Source organism: Dufourea novaeangliae, unplaced genomic scaffold (genome assembly GCF_001272555.1).
Source record: "Dufourea novaeangliae isolate 0120121106 unplaced genomic scaffold, ASM127255v1 scaffold187, whole genome shotgun sequence".
NCBI lineage: Eukaryota > Metazoa > Arthropoda > Insecta > Hymenoptera > Halictidae > Dufourea > Dufourea novaeangliae.
The window spans coordinates 1,962,862-1,974,647 of record NW_015374075.1 but is presented as its reverse complement, the minus strand read 5'-3'; positions in this window follow the sequence as shown (position 1 = coordinate 1,974,647).

The following is an 11,786-nucleotide window of genomic DNA, read 5'->3' as shown; positions in this document are numbered from 1 at the left end:
AACCTTATTTCAATTTACACTCTCCGTGATGACAGGTGAAAAAAGTGAGGCCATATTTTTTATCGTGAAGTGTGCGTGGCGTTATTTTTACGTCAACATGAGGGCACGACAACAATATTTTTTTAGCCGACTGCACGATGTAGCGACATAGTAAATACGGTGGTGCTTCATGTTTATTAATCACATACAATTTTATCGTCGTAAATTTTGTAATACCACCACCGCAGTAAAGCGACTAAGAGTTCTAAAGGTTATTTCCGTTTCACTTTCAAACAAATATACCTTTGAATGTTGTAAATATTTACAGTTTCAACACATATCCCATTTGTTAACGTTTGAAAAAATGTATTAACCTTATACCCAAAGGAGATTTTTATAAGTAATAAGTGCAATATAGAAATGTCTATTCCATGATTCAAATAATCGTTATATTAGGTTAGTGAAGAATTGACCTATTATAACATCCGTTAAACACTTTCTGGCAGAGTAATCCAAAGAATTCAGATCTTACAGAGTATTACGTAATTTTGTAAGTATGAGATTATTCTGAATCTTATTTACTGACTTGCATTGTATTTTAAATGTAGTATTAATAACAACACCTCAAAATATTGGAAATACATAAATCATGTCCGGAATATATACTCACTCTATGGAAATAAAAATTTACATACATTATGTATGCAAATGGAATAAAGTGTGGAACAAACTTGGTTAAACGAATTTTAAACAATCGGGCATAGTATAAATGCATAACCACAATCTGTCGCTCACGAGGGAATTTCGGGCATCCGAAAATTCCGATTCTTTTTACATGTTGCAGATCAATAAGGGACCTCAATAAAAGTACCAGGAAAAGCTTTTTCCTTTGCTACTTTTGGGTTTCTCAGGGTGAAAACACCTCTTAAAGGTAACGTAATGTGCGTGTTTCTTGAATACTATAGTAGATATAAAAAGTGGTTGCAATGAAAATTTAATTGCCTTTTATGCTCTATAAAACTGTGTTAATGAAATTATCAACAATTTGTTATTTAACACGGCTGCTATCCTCTTGTCTATAATAACCCGAAATAAAGATTATATTTCAATAGGTGAGTATTATGCTTATAAATACTTGGTTTTAGTACCCAACGTACTTAAAGTTTAATTGAATTTTAATTTAAATACGTTAACGACGTCTACTTTTAGTATATTTCCTATTTCTTAAAAACAAATCATTTCAAAGTTTGAAATAATTTTATTCGAAGGAATAGAAACGTGGAGAATAAATAAGGAGAACAGTAGGGTTAAATAAATAAATAAATAAACAAATATTTAACAATTCCATGGCACAATGTTACAGAACATGAAAATCCATTAAATTTTCATTGCAACAATTTTTTAGATCTACTATAATTTCCAAGATATACAGAAACATAAGAAAACACGCATTAACCTTTAAAGGTAGTTATCACTCTGAAGAACCATATAGTGGCAAAAAGAAAACATTGCCTGATACTTTTATCGAGAGCTCCTACAAACTTGCAAAGTTTCAAAAATATTGGAATTTCCGGGTTACCGAAGTTTTCTTGTCAGTGTCCAATAAGCGGTGGTGCGTAACGGATATGACGTTATAGGTCATATCTGACCTGGTATCAGCTGAGAGTATCTTCACTCAATGACTGCCAGTTCGAAAGTTAATACACATTGTCACCGAGTAATACTCACTCTATATTAGAATTCAAAAAGAATGCAAACGACGTACTAACAACAGGGATTTACAGGTCCATTGAAATCCAATTTTTCACGTTATTTTCAGGCACAGATTGAGATAACAGCCCGACGCAAAAGCAGAGCTTTCTAACGAAACGTAAAATACCGGTAGTTTCGGTTGTACCTTCGTTCTATATAACCCTATATAAGCTCTACCCTTATAAAAACTGAAAAAATACCAGTATTTATTTCGGTTTTCGGTAATATATCGGTTTCGGTATATCTTTGATGGCATAATATCAAAATCATATCGGTTTAAGTTCCTGCGCAAAAGAATGCCATTAATGATGAACGATAAAGCTTCTGACAGCGGCGTGGTCCCTTCTTTCAGTCGAAAATAGGAAACGGATTGCCTTTTTGCCGCGCACATCCCTGTGGATTACTCGATGCTCATATTCGTTGAAAGCACTTCGATGTTAATAAACGTTCTCGTCGATACCGGTCGAGGTCAGAAGCACGATACACGCCCCGGCTAGGTGGTACGCGTGGGAAAACTTATTTACCTGCGTAGATCGTACCAGAGTTTTCCATTGAGCTATTATGAGCCCTTCGAACCAATTTCCGCTGATTATCGCAATTAATAGCGAACTTTGTAACGTACGCAAAAAGATAGCGGATACCATATCGATTTCACAATTACTGCATTGTGTGGTCCCTGTTCCAAGTATGTAACGGGTGCTCGGTTTATACAAACGAAAAAAGAAGAAATGTCCCACTTATGCCAAAACCATGAACGTGTGATTCGATCAATTCTGGGAGTTCATAGTTGAATGTGAAATGTATTTGAGATAATTCTGGGTACTAACATTTTTGAAATTTTCTTGTAGACGGCAGTTTTTACATCAGATTGAAGTTTAACTGAAAAATCATGTTTAATTATCCCCTCCTCGTTTAGAATCATAAAGCATATGTATACAAATGACACTTTTGTCAGTGGTTTAAGAAAAATGTTTTCGATTTTTAGATATTACTACGCGAATGAAAAGAAATGATAACTTTAGAATGAATAAATATATTGTTATAATTGCAGACAGTTTTAAAAAATGACAAATCAATTAACAGAGTTGGACTCTTCTTTATTATCAAGTTCTGAGAGTGCATCATTTATCGTTTTGGCATAAAGTACCGCTATACGACTTGTAGAACATAACCAAAAATTTAATTACATTATTATAGCGGTATATCAGCAACCAAAGAAAACACAAAAGTATTCGACCGGTCTCTTGAAATAATTTATTTTCCATCCTAGTTGACTTTGAACGACCTTAGATGACCTCCAACTATAGGTTATCTCTATCAGAAAGTAAGTAATAACACATCATTCAATTTTAAAATATGGCACTATACCTCCACCCAAAAAGAAAACTATTAATATTAGATTATGCTGCCCTCGAAACTAACAAGTTGAATCTGATGCATTCTTTTCTACCAGAAAACGAGTTATTCAGGTGGCTTGTATAAATACCCCACCAGTTATATAAACCATGTCCAATTGCTTTTCTTGTTCACTTTATTATGCACATTTGCTATGACATTCTTTTACGCATCGCAGGTTATTTTCTGTAAAAAAAATGTTTTATTTCTAGTATGAAAAGATAATTTTACAAAGTATCCAATTTTTTCCAGAAATTGTAAGCAATTATTTGAACGCAAAAGTCTCAAAATAATAATATGGTGGATGTCAAATAGGACTACCCTCCCTAAGGGTTAATCGTGTCATAAAACGCATTAAAATCCATATCTATTCCTCATATTATTTCTCAACGTATTTTAATAACATTTTCCACTAACCGTCCATCTCCACTGACCCCCCTCCAAAACAAACATTCAATCGATGGCGAACGAATTCACGCGCAAACGGGCAACGGTGTCAAGACCCGGGGACGAAATAAAGGAACCGAGAGAGCCTGAACACACGTGTAAACGCAACGGGCGGTGGCACAGAGGAGTGCATACGTAATAAAAGCTAACGTCACGGGCCGCTTTGACGGTGCACCGACGGCGGCGGTCTGCCACGGTGTTCCATTATGTTTATTGGAAGAGCGCCGCGACACGAAGGAAAAATACGTCTGACAAACGACGTGCCTGCTTTATTATAATACGCTGAACCACCGTCACGCGCGGAATGATAATGCGAGTGGCGTCGCTGACGATACCGGAATAAATGAATAAAGACAGGGATGCACGCACCACCGTCATAAACAAGCACAAGGGAACAACGACAACAACAGCGAGTACTCGCGTTCTTTGACCTGTTCCTTATCGTACCCCTGGTCTTCTGTTGCGACCTGCTTCTCCTTCAGGTGGGTCATACCTGCCTCTCTAGTCAATAAAGCATCATATAAATAATTACTATTAAATACCCACTAATACATTTTAATAGAGTATAATAATTATATCTATGAACTTCAACGACATTTGCAATGATTGGATCGATACACCGCTATAATAATATGATCCGATCATTCTTTATTATATTATAAATAGAAAATATATTTTGGTTAATCGTATGATTCCACTGTGCTCGTTTCTGGTACGTTCGGCAATGTTGTTTTTGTATAGAATATTCAGTATGCTTATATGTAAAGTTAATTATACTCTCATGCATTATAGTTAAAAAATTAGAATTCTGAATTAGGTCCGTGTGACCTATTCTTGATCTATAGTCTGTTTCACGAAAGAAGATACCTGGGAGGTAGGCCTGCCTCGACGCGTGACCTGGTGGGGATTCAAACGTCTCGAATTTTTCCACTCTTCATCCCATAATTCGATTGTTCACAATGAGGCTTGAAGGGTGTAGGTATATACATGGAAACATTGAAACTAACCATTTATGTCTGGTGTTTTTATTGGATTTCGATTAAAGTCTCAATGCAGGGTACCGTTTACGGTATAATTAATTTTACCGATAAAATGTGCCGGATATATAAGGATTATGATACTCGTTTATATTTTGTCGGTATTACGCACGCGGCTTTTAAGCGTCCATTAGTTACGCTTACTAATGCACCACACTTAATTTATTAACAGGTTCAACGTGGATTCTATTTCAGCTTACTTTCCGTTGATGCCGATTGTATTATTTGACATTTGAATTTGTATTATACTATTATAATGGTCATCGATGACCGACGTGGCGGTGAATGTATTCATCATTTATTAATCTCTCCTTTTGATGCTACCTGTGAGCCTCCGTTTTATTTTCATTTTGGTATGTACAATTTTCTTTCTTATATCTTTACGTTTCTGTGCACTCATTACTGTATACAAAAGGGGACATCAGCTCATGAAATAACATTTGTGTGTGTATAACATATATGTATATGTATACCCACGTGTGGGTGATTACAATTTAATTATTAACTATATAATTTCTTATTTTTTAATAGAAGTAATTAACAATGTTTATTATTATGGTTACAAAAGATATAATAAAATTAGATGAACATTAAAACAGCCTCAAATTAATTGGTAATCTACACTAATAATTTTCTAATTTTTTGTAAATATTTTAAATGTTTCATTAGTGTCATGAAACCGTATTGTGACTATTATTGCATTCAAAATCTTAGACTTAGTCTCTGGAATCGTATGCAGTAGCTATGTCTTTATTGACTTGTTACAATGTCTTTAGACATTATATTTTTTGGCAACAATTCCTAATAAATTAACTAAAATATCTTAAACTCGTTTAATTGTGATACAATTCACATATTTTCTTCGACATCATCTTCTAAGGATGATATTAAATGCTTAACCTCGTGTAAGAACTTCACGTTACATCTTTTAAGTCTATTTTTAAAAATCAAAATTTGAAGCTACAAGACTGATATTTTCTTTGCACTATTGTATTGAAATATAATAGTGAAAATATTCTATTCCGATCAAATTCATCAATAGACTCTACCAAGTGAAACACAAATCTTGCAAAGATAACAGAATACAAAAATTTGTAACAGAACATCTCGAGGCAACGAAGGAGAATATTTCACCAGACCCAACAAAAAAAGAAGAAATTGCGATTTCCGAAATCAAAATTGGACATACAAAGATAACTTAATCTTATTTACCCTCGAAAAATAGTCCTCCAATTCGTAACAAATATAACGTATAAATAACTGTCAACCACTTAATTATACAATCGCCCTAAACATTCGATATTACGCCAGAAAGCAATATACGCCACAATTTAAAAGAAAACTTCTCTAACCATACAAAAATATGTCTACTGCTTCAATTCCTCAAAGAAACAAAAAAACTTACAAGTGTAATACAACCGAACATTGTGGTCCCTAATAATCTTTGTCAATTGAAGCGATGTAAAAGAATGACAGAAAAGAAATTTGAACTTACATCATCTAGATAAATAATGATTTATATTTACAATAATAGAGTATACAACTCTTCCCCCAATTAGTATCATAACAACCACAAACATCCGTACATATTTACAGTGACCGACAAAATTTTATTTATTATATTTTCCACGATTAATTTCTTTCGATTTATTGCTACAGTGCATTTTTTGCTGACTAAACACGGCAAAGATTATTCACTTAGGACAACAGTTTTTCCTTCGCGATAAAAATCGGCAACGACACACGGGAAACGCGCGGAACGAAAGCACATTTTCACCACGATCCAAATAATCGTAGTTCTCTTTGGATCTCGATTCGCTTCTGAACGAGCTCCGAGCCTGAGCTTCGAGGATTCCCGGGCGTCGTTTCGTAACTCCTGGAAATCCCGCGCCGGTGAAAGTCAAAAAGTTCACCGTGGGCTTAGTCCCTTCTGAAACCGTGCCTTGGAGACTCTGGTCCACCTCTAAATTAAATTATCGCCGTTCCCTTTATTATTCGGAAGACGTGATTCGCGGCCCGGCCAAGCGGGATGTATTTACTCTCTTTGAAAACGATGAACGACCCTGGGAATTCCCGTCGAGCGAAAATTATTTTAATTGCGTCAATTAAAGCGTCAATTATTTTACAACTGCGAAAAGGTTGTGCAACATTCGCGCCGTTTATGCTGCCCGCATTCATTGCTCGCTGCAACGATTACGGTTATCGGACGAGCCAGCTGGAAACATGAAAATGTGTCGAAGGTGATGGATATCATTTTGAGTATTTGTTAAAATAAAGTTTCTGTACTAGTTCCTCTGTCATAGTTATTCTAATATTTAAATCAGACTCATACATCTGTGGATTGTTCGTACTCAAGGTCACATGAAGGTCGTACTATTATAGAGCTGTAGATTGGTCCTGACCTCAACTATTACGACACGAGTATAAAAATATGTAGGGTGGATGCACCCAGTAAACGAACACGTACCAGTGAATGAATATGATATATAAAAACAAGTAAATTAAGCTATCAAGATAAGCAAATGATTAAAGATTGATTTCAATTTCTCCTTTCATATTCAAACAATTTTCACGCCACTGGTTAAAATATTCTTTAACTGGTTAACGTTCATTCAGTGGTGAAATCTATATTTTTTCTCTTCAATTTAATTAATTACATTTTTCCAATTTTTTGAAACGAAATCCACACATTATAAAAAGATGTAGACATTAAAAAATCTAATTTTCATCTGCCAAATAACCATTAATATTATTATCATTTAAAATTCGACTGTAATAGTCACAAAATCTCTTAAGTGTTTATTCGTTGGTGTATTTACCCTAGTCCCATTTAAAAAAACATCGATGACATTGAAATATCAAAAAATGCGACGTTGAGAAAGATTTTATTACTTATCATAAATAGTATTTGCCCTTTCCAACCAAATAATATGTATATTATACTTCGATATTCTGCGTGTTAGTAAAATAGTGTATGGCTTCCAAATGGATAAGTTAAGCTTCTAAGGGACAATTTCAGCGATATATAATCTGTGGTTTACACAGTGTAATGATATTAGGGACTTTACCACGAAATGAACGTTTTCTTTTCTGTGAAAATTCCGATTATAAACTTATAAACACTCGGATATTACGAAGAATATCCGAAAACTATTCGGTTCTGAATTCGAGAAAACTTTTAGGACTATAGAACGGCTAAAAATAAGCAACATATATTCTTTTAGCCGTGGTAACTCCAGATTACGGTGTGAGATTACCCTCTAAAGTTCCACTCCTCTGATGGTATTTTAAAAACTTCTTTAAACTATTATATAAGGAAGCTTTTTAAATAGGTTTCTACGGTTCTTGTGTACAAAGTGTGGTTGTAACGTGGCTACATTAGTAAGAAAAAGTTCTTGATCGCTTTAATAAGTTTTATTTTTAATAGCATTGTGATAACAGGAGAATGAGTTACTTTAATCCTCAATTCCCAATTAATCTATTATTCATTTTAGTTAATGTAAATGTAATGCTATTTTCCTTTAAAAATCATAAACGCTTGTTTATATTTCAATACTTTGTTCGTATCTCGAACGAATAAAGTTAAGTAGGCTTTAATAAATAATTATAATTTATAGAGCGATAATTCTAATTTATTCAAGCAGTATTGAATTAACTCTATAATTATTCATTTTCTGGCACGGAATATCGTCGAAACAAACGACCACGCATTTCGATCTTCGAAGATCCGTGCAAAAAGCAATTATCAGGGCAGTTGGTTCACAGGGAACGTTGTAACTCGGACAAGAGCAACACATCCCAATCAGGGCTAACACGCCAGGAAGAGGTTAGCGATGTCAGTTGCTTGTAAACATGTTGTTTAGCTAGCCGCATGCCCACGTAACAGCGGATACTCTATCCGGCTGTGAACGCGTATCTCCCATGGAAAACAAACCACGCAGAAAATACAAGCAACGACGTGGAAAAAATCAGCTGCCTTTTGTAAACATTGACTATGGATATCATTCCTCTTGCAACTACGAGCACAATCAACAACGTCTGTATGTACAATTGAATTGTAACATTGACACTAAAGGAGATAGATAATCGCACAGTTCCAGTAAAAAAATAAAAGAACTGGAATCTTGTTCAATTTGTTGTTTTTAAGTTGCGACAACTTTTATAGATTTACAATTTGATAGTCGATTTTAGGAAGACTGAGAATTAAACATAAATTGATTTCTTTTAGTAGGATTAATATTAACTCTTTTTCAGTATTCAGAAAAATTTGACTCGAAGCTAATGTTTGATGCTTAATTACACTTTTTATTATAGAAATTTATGAATTAATTTAACACTAAGTTCTTATATATATTATAATCTAGCGATAGGAAAGTGTATTTCTTTAATTCGGTTTTAAATCAGGTCCAATTTAATACAAGAAGTGGTAATGTAGTAGTTTATTGAACAATGCACGAGGGTTAAATGGTAACTTCACTAAATCATGTTGAATTTTTTCTTTCGTTATGCTTTGACTACACGAATATATTATCAATGTAAATATATAATCCGCTGTTCAACTTTTCCATATGTTATCACTAAAACCATGAATATATAAATCATTCTTTTAATATTTCATTGGGTTTAATATCTCAATTTACTTCTCCTTTCAGATGTTTGAAAACATTGAAATTTACATGATATTTATTTATATGTACCTAAATACGAATTTAAACACAAACAGTATACAATTGATAAATGTAATCACCGATTTACATTATTTAGAATAAAAAAGTAGGATAGTATAGACATAAATGATTTTATCAGAGAAATAATTATTTTAAATAGGTAAGCAACTATTCTTCCTAGCGAATGCAAAACTAATTTTTGTCTCCGTTATTCTCTATTGGTCACATTGTCATTAAGGCTATGATGGTACATTAAACATTGGTACACATAATATACTTCAGTTTCCATAGTACCCTAACACAAGAATACGAAAATATTTTGATATTTTATTTCCCTAATGTACAAAAGAAAATGCTTCATTATAAAATGTATTTACGTGCCCATATAGTTTTACTTAAAATCCATCCTCAAAATATGTAAATGACAAAAAAAATATATTTCCTCTATTCGAAGAATGTTTACTGTGACATAAGTAGAAGTAAATAATTTCTGTACAAAATTTAGAAAAATATTCTATATTATGTTAAAATTAAAAAAATATACTAGAACGACTTTAGAACGTCCCCGTAGTAACTGGCTTATTCATAACCCAAAAAAATGGTACCAATAACATCCCATATTTTGTCATTGATGATATATACACTCCAGCTAACATGGCAGGATGCCAAGTGGGTGGTGTTAGTGGGATTCGTGGCTTGAACCCGACGCCAAATACATTGTCCTGCAAAAACGGTTGATTTATTATGACCGGTGGTTCAGGATGTGCGATTTTGCCGGACCTCATACAATCGCATTCGACCCGATAATTTGCCTGTTCTTCGGACAGTAATATCTTTCCACTGTGGAAAGCAACTGCGGTCGACTATTCACTTGCAGAAAAGTTTCCAGGTTTTAAGTCATTTCCATCAATGTGTACTTAAAATTCAAGAACAGAAAATAATCGTCTTCTATGAACTCTATGCATGATTTTTGAATAATATTAAGTTGGTATGAATAAATGACCATTTAACCATGTTTAAGATACAATTGTTCATTCTGTAATTACGAAATTATGTAGGGTTTCTTCAATAATTTTTGTAAGATGATAAACATTAGCGATTATGGAATTAAGAAGTATCGAAGCGAATAACATTCGGGCCAGTTTGTGTAAATTACATGGAATTATAACATTACAGATACCAATGAACATTTATTTCTACCCAATATAATATATTTTTCAATATATTATATTGAGTCATTAATAAACTCATATTTCTGTGACACATTCTCTATTACTATTCGACTGTACATGTTTATACGTTTACTTGCATACAAGAATGTATGAAACATGATAAAATAGAAGTTACAGTTAAATTTAACAATTCTGTTAATTTATATTTAACGCTTCATAAACCGTAGGAAAGGGAATATATATCTGTTTATCACAATTAATCTACGAAAACACTATTTTGTACAAAAAATCCACAACCATAATTGTTAATTATTAATATTAATGCGACAAAAAGCTAATAATTCTCACTGCTTTAAAAAATTTTGACTTCTACGTTACTGCAAATGTGTAATTCCTAAAACATTGCAAGTTACTTTACTGATCGATAATTTCAAAGAGCTACCATCCATCTTTACTTTCTAACTTTTTTATGTTTATAAGTAAAATTACGCCAGCATCTTTAAAATTTTACTTTATTGCGCACATTAACATAAAACTTCTACCAGTTTCTTTACGAATAAAGCCAAGCTATTTGCATTATTCCACACCGAACACTAGCCTTAGCCGAGAATAAGAACATTTTAACAGGAACATTTATTAAGAAAATAACACAATTTTTGCAAACTTTTCTCCGTATTTCATAATTCAGCACAAGTTGACCCCTTGAATATTAAAGGCTGACACGATCGAGATGAAACACCGTGAAAATAATCCCCAGAATTTCGAGTCAAAGAACGATCATTTCGGAAGATAACCAAGCACCTAACTTCCCGTTAGATTTCACGCGTTATTTGCATAATGGATCCGGGACCAAGTTGATCCATTAAGGATAAACTTTAGCATAAACGATCGGTCGGTTCGCACGAGTCCTGGATAACGGAGTCCACTCGTCAGGATTCGCAGACTATCGATATCTTTCTTGGCTCTCAAGAGCTTCGATCCTCACGGAATTACCATGAAACGGTCCACGAGCATTCAAGGCCACTGTCTATCGATACCAACATACTTGTACTATGATTTATGATCCGAATAGTCGACGCAGAAGTGCCGGCCACGATCGATCCATCTTAAGTTCCGAGGACGATAGCCTCTTCCGTATATACTTGAGAATCTGGCATCCAACGTGCCATTCAACGGGATCCTCTACGCCCTCTTTTCCTTCCCAGATTCCATCGTCGGATATATCCCGTAACGCAGGACATCAATTCACCAGCGACACCTCCTTTTTGATTTCTGGCTGCTTATCGTTCACCGAATGGCCGGCCGATTGATATTAAATTATGGTCACTAAATTTGTT